General features: G+C 41.9%; 1 protein-coding gene across 8 annotated transcripts in view; it reads right to left on the bottom strand.

The window, feature by feature from the left end:
- The window catches only part of LOC115208648 (SEC14-like protein 1), a 65,794-nt gene extending 50,272 nt beyond the window's left edge, over nt 1-15,522 (bottom strand). For 2 of the 8 annotated variants that reach the window (XM_029776864.1, XM_029776866.1), the window contains exons 1-5: nt 15,340-15,521; nt 14,310-14,439; nt 13,457-13,632; nt 12,422-12,591; nt 11,487-11,653 (exon numbers count right to left, since the gene is read on the bottom strand). The gene's annotated coding sequence lies outside the window, so the exon portion shown is untranslated. Of the gene's footprint in view, nt 1-3,546; nt 3,904-11,486; nt 11,984-12,421; nt 12,592-13,456; nt 13,633-13,979; nt 14,165-14,309; nt 14,440-15,339 lie in introns of those variants that run through there. The other 6 variants (XM_029776859.1, XM_029776867.1, XM_029776860.1 and 3 more) reach the window with 6 other exon arrangements.
- Between the last annotated feature and the right edge of the window lie 289 nt (nt 15,523-15,811).

The raw sequence follows: 15,811 nt of genomic DNA, 5'->3' as shown, positions 1-15,811 counted from the left end.
CTTTTCTGACTCACGTGTCTAACAGCTGATAAGCAGATAAATTGACAAGTTGTACCAAAATAAAGTCAACGCAATTCCAACACATTCGGAGTGCTATTTTCAAAATGTCACATACTATAACTAGTGATGCACCGATATGACCTTGATGTCCGATACCCAATATTTTCCTTGCCAACAAAAAAACAATACCCGATAATATTTTTTTTTGCAGCCTTTTAACTGGACTAGAATGCTTAACACACACACGGACGCAGCGGTCTAAGGCACTACATCTCAGTGCAAGAGGAGTAACAGTCTCTGGTTTGAATCCAGGCTGTATCACATCCGGCCGTGATTGGGAGTCCCATAGGATGGCGCACAATTGGCCCAGCGTCGTCCGGGCAGTCATTGCTAATAAGAATTTGTTCTTAACTGACTGCCTAGTTAAATAAAGGTTACACACACACACACACACACACACACACACACACACACACACACACACACACACCAAAATGTTATTTTGTTGGCATTACGCATGTCCCCATTACCAGTAAAACATAATCAAAATGTATTTCTTTCACTTACTTGATGTGCTGTTTCGTTGTTCAGTCATTTCATTCTCAACCAGTATTTCTATGGAACGCCGTTTGGGTCTTTGCGTGTCAAAAAAGATACGTCAAATAACACTATTTGACCAACCAGGACCTGAATATGACTGCACGTCAAATAATAATTTTACACGTTTATACATTTTTTATGTAGTTATTACACATTGATTACACTATCACTTACATTTTAAATGTCACAACGATTCATCGATACGTATGCTATGATGCTGGTAAAGTTGTCTCACGCATCTACAGTACTGGTCATAAAAAAAAGCTATCTAGCTCATGGATGCAAACAATGTTCTTCCCAAAAACATAGCAAAACGACATCGGTTTCAGTAGTTAGCTAGCTAACTATATAGCTAGGTGTCATCTAAAATAAACCTAATTTATAAGACAGCTCTTACTTGATTAATGGTGGCCGGACCCATCTATGTGAAGCTAGCCACAATAAGAATTAGCCACAATAGTGGACTTTGCGGTTAGCCTTCAAAATAAAGGTATGGCATAATTGTACTATTTGCATCACTGTCAAAGGCATAATTTTACTTTGAAGGCAAACCGCAAATTCCACTATTGTGCCTAATCCATATTGTGAAGCTAGCTGGCTACTTAAAACGTTAGCTTTGGGCAACAGGGTTAAGTAGCTGACTAATTATTTATTTATTTTCATGAACTGAAGTTAAATTTCAATAGGCGAACAACAAGTGGCAACCTAGCTAATACCTACAAGGATTCCTAAATCATTGCTAAGAATAATGAAAATGACTGCAGTTTCTACTGGTCATTGTTTTCAGGCTGGTTGTATTGGTGCTAGCTAGGTACCAAGCTAAAGCTAGCTACCTCAGAAGTTGCGGTCGAACAAATTATGCTTTATTACCAAAGCGGTATTGTAAACACATGTTTGCAGACTTCTTTGTACAGCTTTGACAGTGCTACTGTATCTTTTTTGACACGCAATGACCCAAACTGCATCCCATAGTATGTATGTTGTGAAGCGAATAACAGTGACGCTATTACTGTGTATCTCCGGTATGGCAACATCTGAAAAATAGCGCACTTAGTAGTGTGTACCGGTGCTCGACCAGTCGGTGAAAGCCAACATCACCCACGACAGAGAACGGTTGATTGTCAAAGGCAATGAACTCCATTATCTTGTCTTTAAAGGACTTCGCCTTTGAGTTGTCTCGCTGAAATCTTCTTACTCTTTCAAATGACTGCTCGACTTGTTGACTGCTCGATCCACACAGCAGACATTGTGGGCTAGGTTAGGAATGCTGTGTAGCGCATAATTTTACGTGGCGTCTTTATGTCATGTACCATCGTTATAAAAGTATGCACAAACTTTGACATCGGTTTTGCACATCGACATTAAACTAGACATTGGGCCGATACCGATGTTCGCAATTTTAGCTAATATCGGCCGATTCCGATAAGTTCACCGATATATCGTGCATCCCTAACAAAAACACTTTCTTTTTACGCATACTATTTAGTACGCTAGTATGGGTATTTGGGCACAGACGTTATGTTGTACGGTTCACAGCTCATAGGGTCTTACAGGAGGAATGTTGGCCCTATAGTCTAAAAAGGCCTAAAATTGCCACTTTCTCTAATGGTTTGTGATACAAATGTAAAAAGCATTTCAAACATTCTTCCTCCCAAAGTTTCTATGTGAGAATTGCCAGACCAATCTGAGATACGTGAAATATATCCGGGCTGTCCAGGCGTGGAATTGCCCTGTTGTCAAACAGCTATTGGGTAAGCCTTGGATGTGTTTATTAGGGGCACAACGAGCGCTTCTTACTGGACAGGTTCAGATTGTACTACCTCCCCGTTTCAGACCATTTTCTTATGCTTTGTGCCTACTGAACACACCCCAGATGTACAAGACCTCAAAACAAAAATCACATTGTAAAATTGCTGTAAACCTGTTCCGACAAGGACATGTAAAGACAGGCGGAGTACCTGCCCAGTCTTAGCACATGGCATACCTTACTTGTTCAGTGTTGTTGATTTATTTAACGTGCAGATACATGTTACTAAGCAAGTGTTGCTTGACTTTTTCAGCAGCCGTGCGGCAAGGAAGGGACATTGTGTGATGGGGTGTTAACACTTGCTACACAGCACTACTTCTGGTAGGTCTGATCCATCCAGGGCGTTACGTTCGGCTTGAGCCTCCAACATTTAAGGTATAAGCCGCACGTAACGCACTGGACCAGAGCTATACTTCTGAGGGATATGGGGCTTTTCAACTAAAACGTCACACTAACCTGGGTGTCAGCCTGTTTTTTTTTAATGAAATTTGGCAAGACAATTTCATAGGAGTTGGCAAGAGAGCAGACGACCGGCACCAAGCTACATCTATGCTACTGTCTGTAAAAGCGAATCATATTCTACTAAAGTGAAACTAGGCTAAGCCTTTCCATTTAGCCAACTATAGGGGTTATTTAGGCTACTTAAAAACAGGTGAACAATTGTTACCGTCATGTATTAGAGAGATGATACTTCCCTGTTGAACAAAAGATGAAAGTCAAGGGGAAAAGAACAGGTGACATTTCAGAAACCAAACCAGAATACAATACAGGTTCTTTGTTCACTGTTAACCAATACGCCATAGCGATGGCCAGCAGCACTGTAATCTACTGTACAAACAAGCTGTGCCAGTGCCACTCAAACACCTATAGCTGAGCCCTTCAGAAATCAAGAACACTCACTCAGTGATGCTCAGTGAGTGACACTCTCTCTCTCACACACACACACACACACACACACACACCCCCTATATAGCTATAACATGTAGAAGCCTATGTGAAGTCGTTAAAAGCATGGTTTAGGCTATTTAGCCTACATTAGCTAGTCATCACTGTACACAATCACTACAGGCATGTGCCTGGCAGGTAATACGAATTCACGCATGTATAACGTTAACTTAACAAATATAAATGACACTCACCAATGAATTATCGGAATTTCTTTAACAATTATCTGCTTCTTTCGATATATTTGTCTCGTATTGTTTTGACTGAACAGGAAACTCAAGTACAGTTATACTGTTAATCCATAGCCTTATTCGGTTCCTTTTTCGCCGGTCCTGTGTTGAACGAGTGCTTAACGTTAGCTAGCTGTTTTGCTAGCCAATTAGCCATCGCCCTGATAGCTAGCTATGCCTTTTTAAAATGCTGTTGTCGCTAACAGGTTCAGAATTGGGTTTCCATAGCGAAAAGACTCCAGATGCAGCTAGCGAGCTAAAGACAGCCAGCTGAAAATTTGAGCCTTGAGGACTGGAGAGAATGAATGTATTTGAAAGCTGGAGCTTCTCATTGACAGTTTCGCCCCTCCCCGTTGGTACAGACAGAGCTCAGCAGTGCCGCGGTGTGGTGCATATGCGGTTACAATAGAAATCATGGACTATACATCCGTTTCTAAATCAATATGTAGGCCTGTCAGGGACATAATAGTTGAGTGATGGGACAGAATATTAGGAGACATGACAGATGAGCTGGCATTCGGTGCTTGAAAATGACATTTTTTATGCTTCCAGCTCAGCTGTCATACGATTAATGTCAAATGTTCTTTAAACTGTGACGAGCGACAGAGGATAAAGCTACATATGAGTAACGCTGTCATCTTCACTGCGCAGAGAACTGTGCGCCTGCACATTTGAAAAAAGTTACTTCATGACCATGCATCAATTCATGAAATTGACAATATGCCCATGTGACGTGTTAATTGGTCTCTTTCACCATACTTCTGTTTTCAAAATGAGTCATTTACTGTGTGGATCCCCTAAAATCCATACATTTATAAAATATTTTCCTAATTCTGCACTCAAATATAATCTAAATCCCTCCATCTTGCATAATTTATAAGAGGGCTTTATCCATTTAAAATACAGCATGACATGCACTTCACAACTCAGTCTCTAGAACCCATTTACTGGATTTCAGCTTAGTTCGCCTAAAGTCCATGTGCACGTGCCAGTCTTTCAAAAAAGTGTGTGGTATAAGTTGGCAGTACAGTTGATCATAAGCATGAGTTGAAGGGTCCCCCAAAATTATTAGGTTATGGTTACTGTATAAGATACGATTGCATGAAGAATATGTTCAGTAGCCTGCATTGAGTCAACATTGGGAATTCAAATCACCAATGTACTGTACAGCAAAATGAGTCATGGGATACAAAGGATGAACCATTTGACAAGAGTTTCAGCATTTCCATCTAACATGAAAATGTATTTGACTTTGTTTTACTTGACTGAACTGGTAATGACATTTTCAATACTAACCTCATTAGCCATGTAATATCTGCTTCCACCGCTGCAATGCCTTTATCAACATTCCATTGATTCAATTTGATAAAGTTAGGACATTATGGCACAGGGGGACTGTTGTGTAAGGCTTAGCCTTGTGTCCTCAAATGTTTTACATGTGAGGTTTCACAATTACCCACTTCCCCTAGGGCAGGGTTTCCTGTTGGATAACCATTGGAGAACGCCAAATCCCAGCAGGGAAATTAAGAGTTAAGAATCATTTGCATTCAGCTGCAATATGGAAACATTTCACATGGCTGTGGAATCATGCACATATCTGCAGAGTTTAGATATTAGATCTAAGTAGAACTAAGATAATCCTCTTTAAGATCCACACAGGGCAATGTCAGTCTATCCTCGCCATTCTAAGCACATGTGCGTGTCAAACATAGGGATTTTAGCTCATATTTCATAACAGTGCCATCAATGACAAGACCTTCTGGGCATAAGCAGCAGCCTTGGAACGAAGCTTATTCTTCGGGCCATGGAATTACACACTAAGTATGCAAGACATTTAGCACAGATGGCTAGTGCTGACAGAATGCAGTCAACTACATTTCAAAGGCAAACAAGTAACCTGACATCCAATCAGCGCCAAACCAAGGTCTATCGTCAAACCCACCAAGGTTAAAACTACAGTAAGTGGTGCAAACGCCTTCATTTGGTTACTTTTTTAATGCAGTAAAAAAAAGAATAGATTGACATGGAAAAAATGAATTTGTTTACTAGTTTTATTGATGAGTCATGAACAATTGTAAGGCAAAACCACAGTTCTGACATCATGCCACATTAGTTTACACCACCAAGAGAACAGCATGTTCCAGAAATACATTCACACAAATGTGATATGGTCTTGGCTGAGAGTCAATTTGTTACAGAGCCCCCTGCAAGGTCATTGCAATAACATTGTCATGAACACATTTTTCATGGTTGTAGCGTTTGTTGCTTGCCACCTTCTCCTTGAGGAAGTGGATAATAACATATATCACTGAATCTTTGACCAATGGTTCTCCTGATGACAATACATAACATTTAATCTAGTTCTATGAATATACATCAGTCAAAACATCAACGGTTAGTTTGATTCTGCTCCTTAACTCCATCAGGACAAGTGTTGGAACCAGGAAGTGGTACAAAACCTAAACACAAGAGAGGAAGTGCATCAGAACCCACTGGGCTGAAGAGGGGCACAGCAGGGCACCACCTCCTTGGGGGGGGGGGGGGGGGGGTCAAACAGATGGGTTAGGAAACTTTATTCCAGGGGTCTCCAACAATTGTGAAAATGCTTGCTTTTATTTTTTTGCATTCTATCGTAAACGGTCATAAACAAAGCTCCCGGCTGCTATCCAATCAACACCACAGTGCCATTATCCCACTCATGGTTAGCAACCATCGGCTTAAAAAGACAAACGTAACAATATCTGCCAATTCATTTCCAGCAATATTGCACCAGTCTGTCTGTTTGGTGCGCGCATTCATCTAGCACTCCATATATATATCCAGAAACATAGCCAGACTGACATTCCTTTCTTGCTTAATTAAAGGAGAATTCAACTCAAATTTGTTAGGTTTCCCCCAGCCTCAATTTATCTGATTTAAACATTGAGTCAATTTTTCATTGTTTCTCAATGCATACTATTGAGTGTAACATTTAAAAAAATAAAATGTACAGAATACATTTTAATGGGGCCCCCTTAGTTCATTAACCATTATTTGACCAGTTATATAGACAAACAAATCTCTTATATACACCAAGGACCCGTGGAAGAGTTGCAGGAGAATGTGCCCATTCGAAAGCTATAAAAAATACATTTTTAGTAGCTCTCATTAGTAATGCACCGATGACATTTTGCCGATACCCAATATTTTCCTTGCCAAAAAAAATAAACAGATACATTTTTTTAGGGGGCTTTAAAGCATTCTAGTACATTTAAATAGTTACACAGCGGTCTAAGGCACTGCATCTCAATGCAAGAGGCGTCACTACAGTCCTTGGTTCGAATCCAGGCTGTATCACATCCGGCCGTGATTGAGTCCCATATGGTGGCGCACAATTGGCCCAGCATCGTCCGTGTTTGTCCAGAGTAAGCATTCATTGTAAATAAGAATTGGTTCTTAACAGACTTACCTAGTTAAATAAAAGGTTACACACACTGACCAAAATGTTATTTTGTTGGCATTTACATATGTCCCCATTACCAGTAAAACAATCAAAACCTATTTCTTTCACTTACATGCTGTGCTGTTTCGTTGTTCAGCAACACTGAGGCATGCATGAGAGCATCAGCTGTTACGGACGACTGTGATCACGCTCTCCGTAGCCGACGTGAGTAAGACCTTTAAACAGGTCAACATACACAAGGCTGCGGGGCCAGACGGATTACCAGGATTGTGCTCCGGGCATGTGCTAACCAGCTGGCAGGTGTCTTCACTGACATTTTCAACATGTCCCTGATTGAGTCTGTAATACCATGTTCCAAGCAGACCACCATAGTCCCTGTGCCCAAGAACACAAAGGCAAACTGCCTAAATGACTACAGACCCGTAGCACTCAAGTGCGTTGAAAGGTTGGTAATGGCTCACATCAACACCATTATCCCAGAAACTCTAGACCCACTCCAATTTGCATACCGCCCAAACAGAGCCACAAATGATGCACTCTATTGCATTCCACACTGCCCTTTCCCACCTGGACAAAAGGAACACTTATGTGAGAATGCTATTCATTGACTACAGCTCTGCGTTCAACACCATAGTACTGGACTTCCTGACGGGCCACCCCCAGGTGGTGAGGGTAGGTAGCAACATATCTGGATCCTGGACTTCCTGACGGGCCACCCCCAGGTGGTGAGGGTAGGTAGCAACATATCTGCCACACTGACCCTCAACACTGGAGCTCCCCGGGGGTGCGTGCTCAGTCCCCTCCTGTACTCACTGTTCACCCACGACTGCATGGCCAGGCACGACTCCAACACCATCATTAAGTTTGCAGATGACAACAGTGGTAGGCCTGATCACGGACAACGACGAGACAGCCTATAGGGAGGTCAGAGACCAGGCCGGGTGTTGCCAGAATAACAACCTATCCCTCAACGTAACCAAGACTAAGGAGATGATTGTGGACTACAGGAAAAGGAGGACCGAGCACGCCCCCCATTCTCATCGACGGTGCTGTAGTGGAGCAGGTTGAGAGCTTCAAGTTCCTTGGTGTCCACATCAACAACAAACTAGAATGGTCCAAACACACCAAGACAGTCATGAAGAGGGCACGACAAAGCCTATTCCCCCTCAGGAATACTAAAAAGACTTGGCATTGGTCCTGAGATCCTCAAAAAGGTTCTACAGCTGCAACATCGAGAGCATCCTGACTGGTTGCATCACTTCCTGGTACGGCAATTGCTCGGCCTCTGACCGCAAGGCACTACAGAGGGTAGTACATACAGCCCAGTACATCACTGGGGCAAAACTGCCTGCTATCCAGGCAGAGTCAGAGGAAGGCCCTAAAAATTGTTAAAGACCCCAGCCACAGACTGTTGTTCTCTTCACTATCGCTTGTCAAGCAGTACCTGAGTGCCAAGTCTAGGACAAAAAGGCTTCAACCGTTTTTACCCCAAGCCATAAGACTCCTGAACAGGTAATCCAATGGCTACCCGGACTATTTGCATTGTGTGCCCCCCCCCAACCCTTATTTTTACGCTGCTGCTACTCTGTTTAACATATTGCACAGTCACTTAAACTATACATTCATGTACATACTACCCCAATTGGGCCGACCAACCAGTGCTCCCACACATTGGCTAACCGGGCTATCTGCATTGTGTCCCACCCCCCAACCCCTCTTTTACGCTCCTCTTTGTTCATCAGTCACTTTAACCATACCTACATACTACCTCAATCAGCCTGACTAACCGGTGTCTGTACGCAGGACAGCCTCGTATATAGCCTGTCTTTTTACTGTTTTATTTCTTTACCTACCTATTGTTCACCTAATACCTTTTTTGCACTATTGGTTAGAGCCTGTAAGTAAGCATTTCACTGTAAGGTCTACACCGGTTGTATTCGGCACACGTGACAAATAAACTTTGATTTGATTAGCCACAATAGTGGACTTCACGGTTAGCCTTCAAAATAAAAGTACGGCATAATTCTACTTTGTATTAATTTGCATCACTGTCAAAGACATACTTTTATTTAGAAGGCAAACCGCAAATTCCACTATTGTGTCTAATCCTTGTGGTTAGCTTCACAACATAACCCGGTCCTGTCGAGCATCACTACCCAGATGAAGCTCGCTGGCTGCCTATAACGTTAGCTTTGGGCAACAGGGTTAAGTAGCTGGCTAGCTATTTATTTTCATTAACTGAAGTTCAATTTCAATAGGTGAACAACACTTAAAAGGGTTCCTAAATTATTTCAAAGAATAATGAAAATGACTGCAGTTTCTACTGGTCATTGTTTTCAGGCTGATTGCATTGGCGCTAGCTAGGTACCAAGCTAAAGCTAGCTACCCCAGAAGTTGTGGTCCAACAAATTATGCTTTATTACCAACGTGGTACTGTAAACACATCGTTCGTGGCAGGTGTTTGCAGACTTTTTTGTACAGCTTTGACAGTGCTACTGTATCTTTTTTGACACACAAAGACCCAAACAGCTTTCCATAGTATGTATGTCGTGAAGCTAATAGCAGTGACGCCATTACTGTGTAACTCCGGTAGGGCAACATCTGAAAAATAGTGCACTTGGTAGTGTGTACCGGTGCTCGACCAGTCGGCGAAAGCCAACATCACCCACGACAGAGAATGGTTGATTTTCAAGGGCAATGAATTCCATTATCTTGGCTTTAGTGGATTTTGCCTTTGAGTTGTCTCGCTGACATTTTCTTACTCTTTCAAATGACTGCTCGATCCACACAGCAGACATGGGCTAGGTTATGAATGCTGAGTTGCATGTGTAGCCAAAATTTTACGTGGCGCCATTACGTTATGTACCTACGTTATATAGGTATGCACAAACTTTGACATCGGTTTTGCACATCAGCGTTAAACTAGGCATCGGGCCGATACCGATGTTGGCATTTTTAGCTAATATCGGCCGATTCTGATATGTTCACTGATATCGTGCATCCCTAGCTCTCATGCTAGAAAAGGATGGAGACCCCTACTTTATACCATGGCATTGTTAAATACTCATTTCGGTTTGGCTTGAAGGGCATTCTAGAGCATGCGTTATTTCCCTTTAACGCCACGTAAGAATTTGTTCTTAACTGACTTGCATAGTTAAAGGTTAAATAAAAATATAACGCACAGTATATCAGCACGGTAGAATTCAATGGCTTGAGTTCATTCTTCCATGTTTGAACAGCTTTTGAACGCAAAAGTCAAATTGAAAACATTCATAATAGCAAAATAGGACTGCTGGTTTGGTCTGATACTTTTGAGGAGAAAGGGAAATTCCATTGGAATTGTATTAACAGCCATTGTGTAAGTTGCCTATGTGTCGTCAATGGGCCATGCTGTACATTCTGGGACAAAGAAAGCTCTCCTTCAAGGAGTGAAGGGGAGTTAATGTTGACGAAAACAGTATGAATTTCATCAACAACATAACATGTTTCTCGAGATTATTAACTTGTTCTCAGTGACATTACGTACTGTTGAGGAAAATTGGCAGGTTTCTCAACCAATACCCCGACTGAGAATCATGACGATTAGCTTAACAACCGCGTGATGCTGCATGACAATGTGAACATGATTGGGTGACAATCTGCTGACCGAGGAGTTATACATTCCCCCATTGCCCACTGGGAGTCTTCTTTGGTTTGGTAAGCTAAATAAGTAAGTCTGTTTGGTTACTAAGGCGACTACTGTAGCTACCAATTAAACTTGCTAGCTACTTTAGTGGATTTGGAACACATGTCTCCTGGTAATTGTGTCAAATTATAGCCATGATACAAAAGGGATAACCAACGCTGGGGTTCTATGCGTTCTCTGGAAAACAATGCAACTCCCTGGGAGCTAAGTTCCACTCCGCTAGCGCGTCGTAGAACATGCCTTCTACGTCGTTCATCATTTCCCACAGAACACATAGCTTCTTGATTATCCCTTATGTAATTGACAAATCTTTACACAAGTTGAAAATGGTGGGCGTAGCCTACGAAGCATGACACACGCAATGAGGAAATTGAGGCTAGGAGTTGCACAATACACCTACAGCATTTAACCACCATAAAATATATAAGGAAGGCATACATCTGTTTTCTAAAGACATTTGTCAGCAGTATCATACATGAGCATCAAACTGCTGTATACATGCTCACACCTGCAACTGCCAGAGAAGGCTTCACAGAACCCCCTGTTATAGTCTAGGTCCAACAAGGCACGCTGCAGCATACAGCCATGATGGCTACACTGCAGCACCTGCCCAAGACCAGATTATCAAAAGCATGCACGTCCAGAATTACACACCATTCCCTATATAGTTCACTAACTTCTGCCCAGAGCCATATGGGCCCAGGTCAAAAGTACTGCATTAAATAGGGAGTCATTTGGGACAGATATACTATAGGCCAAGCCATGTAGCCTACTTACCAGATAGGCCAATTACAGCAGAGGTGAGAGGGATCCATGGATCTTGGCGCCACGGAAATAGAATCTGTGTCATTCTATTTCTATGCTTTGGCCTTTCATGCATCTGGTCTGTATGCCGCACATCATGTGACTTCAAGGACATTGACTTGTTAAAATATCCTGAACCACTTCAGGTGGGAAAGATTAGAGAAGTGTTTTAGTATGCAGTTTATTGTTGAGATTATAAACATTAGATCCATATATTAGACAGTTCAATTTAGAAAAGAGAATATTTGATCTGTCCCTCATGACTTGATATTATCCTGGTATGCCTCACTGGAAGGGGAAATCTTTCTGGGCCTAGACTACTAGCTAAGCCTGTGTACGCTTTTCACGACAGTACACCTTTACCACTAAAGTTAACTAGCTGGATAAAAACCTAGTTTCATTGAATTGCAAAGACGTCTACAGCATTTGATTTATTTCAACACAAAAGATAGAAGGGACACTTCTGTTAACTAAAGACAAAGTTTGTCTGCAGTATCATACATGAGCATCAAACTGCTGTATACATGCTCACACCTGCAACTGCCAGGGCAGCTTCACAGAACCCCCTGTTATAGTCTAGGTCCAACAAGGCATGCTGCAACATACAGCCATGATGGCTACACTGCAGCACCTGCCCAAGACCAGATTATTTACACAGTGATTCCCTAATGGCACCCTAGTACCTATATAGTGCACTACTTTGACCAAATCCTTGGACAAAAGTAGTGCACTAAATGGGGAATAGGGTGCCATTTGGTGAAAAAGCCAGACTATAGCCCAAGCCAGACTACAGCCCAAGCCAGACTACAGCCCAAGCCACATAGCCTAAAAAGTAGTGCACTAAGTAGGGAATAGTGTGCCATTTGGGACAAACACAGACTATAGGCCAAGCCATGTAGCCTACTTACCCAGTAGGCCAATTACAGCAGAGGTAAGAGGGACCCATTTCTCACAGAAATCGAATCTATTAATATATTTCTATGCTTTGCCCCTTCATTGTCATCAGGCATCTGGTCTCAATAGACGCCCCATCATGCGAGTTCATCAAGGACATCGGACACGATGAGATGCCGACCAACTACAGGTGAGAAACAGAAGACACGTTTTTAGTACAGTAGTTTGTCGATCTGATAAACACTGGTTTCATATGTGGGACAGTTCAATTTAAGAACATTTGATCGGCTCCTCATGAGTTTATTTATCTTATCCAAAGTATGCCCTCTACTGGACAACGTTATCACCAACAGGGAAATCTTTGTCACTAGACCACGTCTCAAACTCATTCCGTGGAGGGACGAGTGACTGCGGGTTTTCGCTCCTCCCTCGTACTTGCGTGATCAATTCAGCTCATTAATTAGTTGGAAACTCCAGTCACCTGGTTGTTTGTCTTTATTACACACAAATTGAAAGGAAATAAAAAGGCAGCATACACTCAGCCCTCCATAAAATGAGTTTGACACCGCTGCACTAGACTACTAAACCTGTATACTCTTCTACAGTACCCCTTTCCCACTAAAGTTAGTTGGCGAAAACCAATCTAGTTTAATTGAATTGTAAATACGTCTACAGCATTATTTCAACACAAAAAGACAGAAGGGACACTTCTGTTACCTAAAGACAAAGATTGTCTGCAGTATCATACATGAGCATCAAACTGCTGTATACATGCTCACACCTGCAACTGCCAGGGCAGCTTCACAGAACCCCCTGTTATAGTCTAGGTCCAACAAGGCACACTGCAGCATTCAGCCATGATAGCTACACTGCAGCACCTGCCCAAGACCAGATTATCAAAAGCATGCACGTCCAGAATGACACACCATTCCCTATATAGTTCACTAACTTCTGACCAGAGCCATATGGGCCCAGGTCAAAAGTACTGCATTAAAAAGGGAGTAAATTGGGACAGATACACTATAGGCCAAGCCATGTAGCCTACTTACCAGGTAGGCCAAATACAGCAGAGGTGAAAGGGATCCATGGATCTTGGCGTCACGGAAATAGAATCTATATCATTCTATTTCTATGCTTTGCCGCTTCATTGTCATCATGCATCTGGTCTCAATGGCGCCCATCATGTGACTTCAAGGACATTGACCTGTTAAAATATCCTGAACCACTTCAGGTGGGAAAGATTAGAGTAGTGTTTTAGTATGCAGTTTATTGTTGAGATGATAAACATTATATCGATATGTCAGACAGTTCAATTTATAAAAGAGAATATTTGATCTGTCCCTCATGACTATTGATATTATCCTGGTATGCCTCACTGGAAGATGTGTATCATTATCACCAACAGGGAAATCTTTCTGGGCCTAGACTACTAGCTAAGCCTGTGTACCCTTTTCACGACAGTACACCTTTGCCACTAAAATTAACTAGCTGGTAAAATCTAGTTTAATTGAATTGTAAATACGTCTACAGCATTATTTCAACACAAAAAGATAGAAGGGACACTTCTGTTACCTAAAGACAAAGTTTGTCTGCAGTATCATACATGAGCATCAAACTGCTGTATACATGCTCACACCTGCAACTGCCAGGGCAGCTTCACAGAACCCCCTGTTATAGTCTAGGTCCAACAAGGCACACTGCAGCATACAGCCATGATGGCTACACTGCAGCACCTGCCCAAGACCAGATTATTTACACAGTGATTCCCTAATGACACCCTAGTATCTATATAGTGCACTACTTTGACCAAATCCCTGGACAAAAGTAGTGCACTAAATAGGGAATAGTGTGCCATTTAGGGGAAAAAGCCAGACTATAGGCCAAGCCTTGTAGTATACTTACCCAGTAGGCCAATTACAGCAGAGGTGAGAGGGATCCATGATCTTGGCACCACAGACATATGTGTACCTTAATTGTCAGCATGCATCTCTTGACTTCAAGGACAACTGGCTCGTTGAGATATGTTTCCCATCTGTAGTGGTTCAGCATAGGAGATTAGTGTTTTAGTAGAGCAGTTTATTGTTGAGATGATAAACATTGGTTTGTACCGGTACTAGCCAAACCTATACTCTTTTCTATAGTACCCCTTTGCCACTAAATTAGATAGCTGGCTAGTAAAAATGAATCTAGTTTAATTGAATACTAAATACATTACAGAACTTTAGATTAACAAAAAAAAAAAAAAATTGAGGGAAGGGACCAACGTATGTTTTTTAAAGACAAAGGTTTGTGTACAGTATCATGAGCATCAAACTGCTGTATACATGCTCACAACGGCCGGGCTTCACAGAACCCACTGCTATAGTATACGGGTATCTGCCAAAATAATGGAAACGCTTGAGTAAATATAAGATACAACGTATATTGAAAGCTTCCACACGTGTGGTTTCTGAATTCCTCAAGCAATTAACATCCCATAATGTTTTGGGTCATGTATAAAAATCAAAGTCGCCTATTATTTTCATTACCATGGCTAAAAGAGATTTGCATCTTTGAAATAGGGGTCTCAAATGAGTATAGGTGGTTTAAATTGTGTACGTCAGTCACCAGATTTTAACACGCTACAGCCTACGGCCATGATGGCTACACAGCAGCACCTGCCCAAAACCAGATTAGCTACCGAGTACCGTGACTGCCAAATGACACCCTATTTCCTAAGTGCCCTGGTCAAAAATAGGGAATACGGTGGCATTTAGGACAGATACATGTTATAAATACAACAGTTACCAGAAACAAGTTCCCGTTTAGAAAATGTGACCACCGTCATCGTCCTAGCTAACGTTAGACTTGTTTGGCCTGGTTGGACGTTTAACAAAAGTAGCTAGCTAACGTTAGCTTTTCGCTGGCAGGTTAGCAAGGACACATTTCTTACCATGTTCAATGTGTTTTGGTCATGTCCATCCATTCGAATCATCTAATTTCCTCAATACATAACAAAATGTAAGGTTTTTAAAAAAAGTTTTAAAAAAGAGCCCTACTTTGCTAGCTTGCCGCCTCAGACAAGGACAAAAATACTTCTTCTTTGGGATTGTGTTGGCGGATCGCATCCAATTTAAGATGCATACCCCGCCACCTACTGGAGAGTGAGGCCATTCAAGACCTATCCTATACTGAACAAAAATATAATCGCAACATCCCATGTTTCATGAACTGAAATAAAATCTCAGAATTGTTCCATACGCACCAAAAGCTTATTTCTCTCAAATTTTGTGCACTAATTTGTTTACATCCCTGTAAGTGAGCATTTCTCCTATGCCAAGTTAATGCATCCACTTGACAGGTGTGGCATATCAAGAAGCTGAGTAAACAGCACCGTCATTACACAGGTGCACCTTGTGCTGCGG

Source organism: Salmo trutta, chromosome 14, assembly GCF_901001165.1.
Source record: "Salmo trutta chromosome 14, fSalTru1.1, whole genome shotgun sequence".
NCBI lineage: Eukaryota > Metazoa > Chordata > Actinopteri > Salmoniformes > Salmonidae > Salmo > Salmo trutta.
The sequence above is the reverse complement of the archived record's forward strand: the minus strand, read 5'-3'. Positions and strand labels throughout refer to the sequence as shown.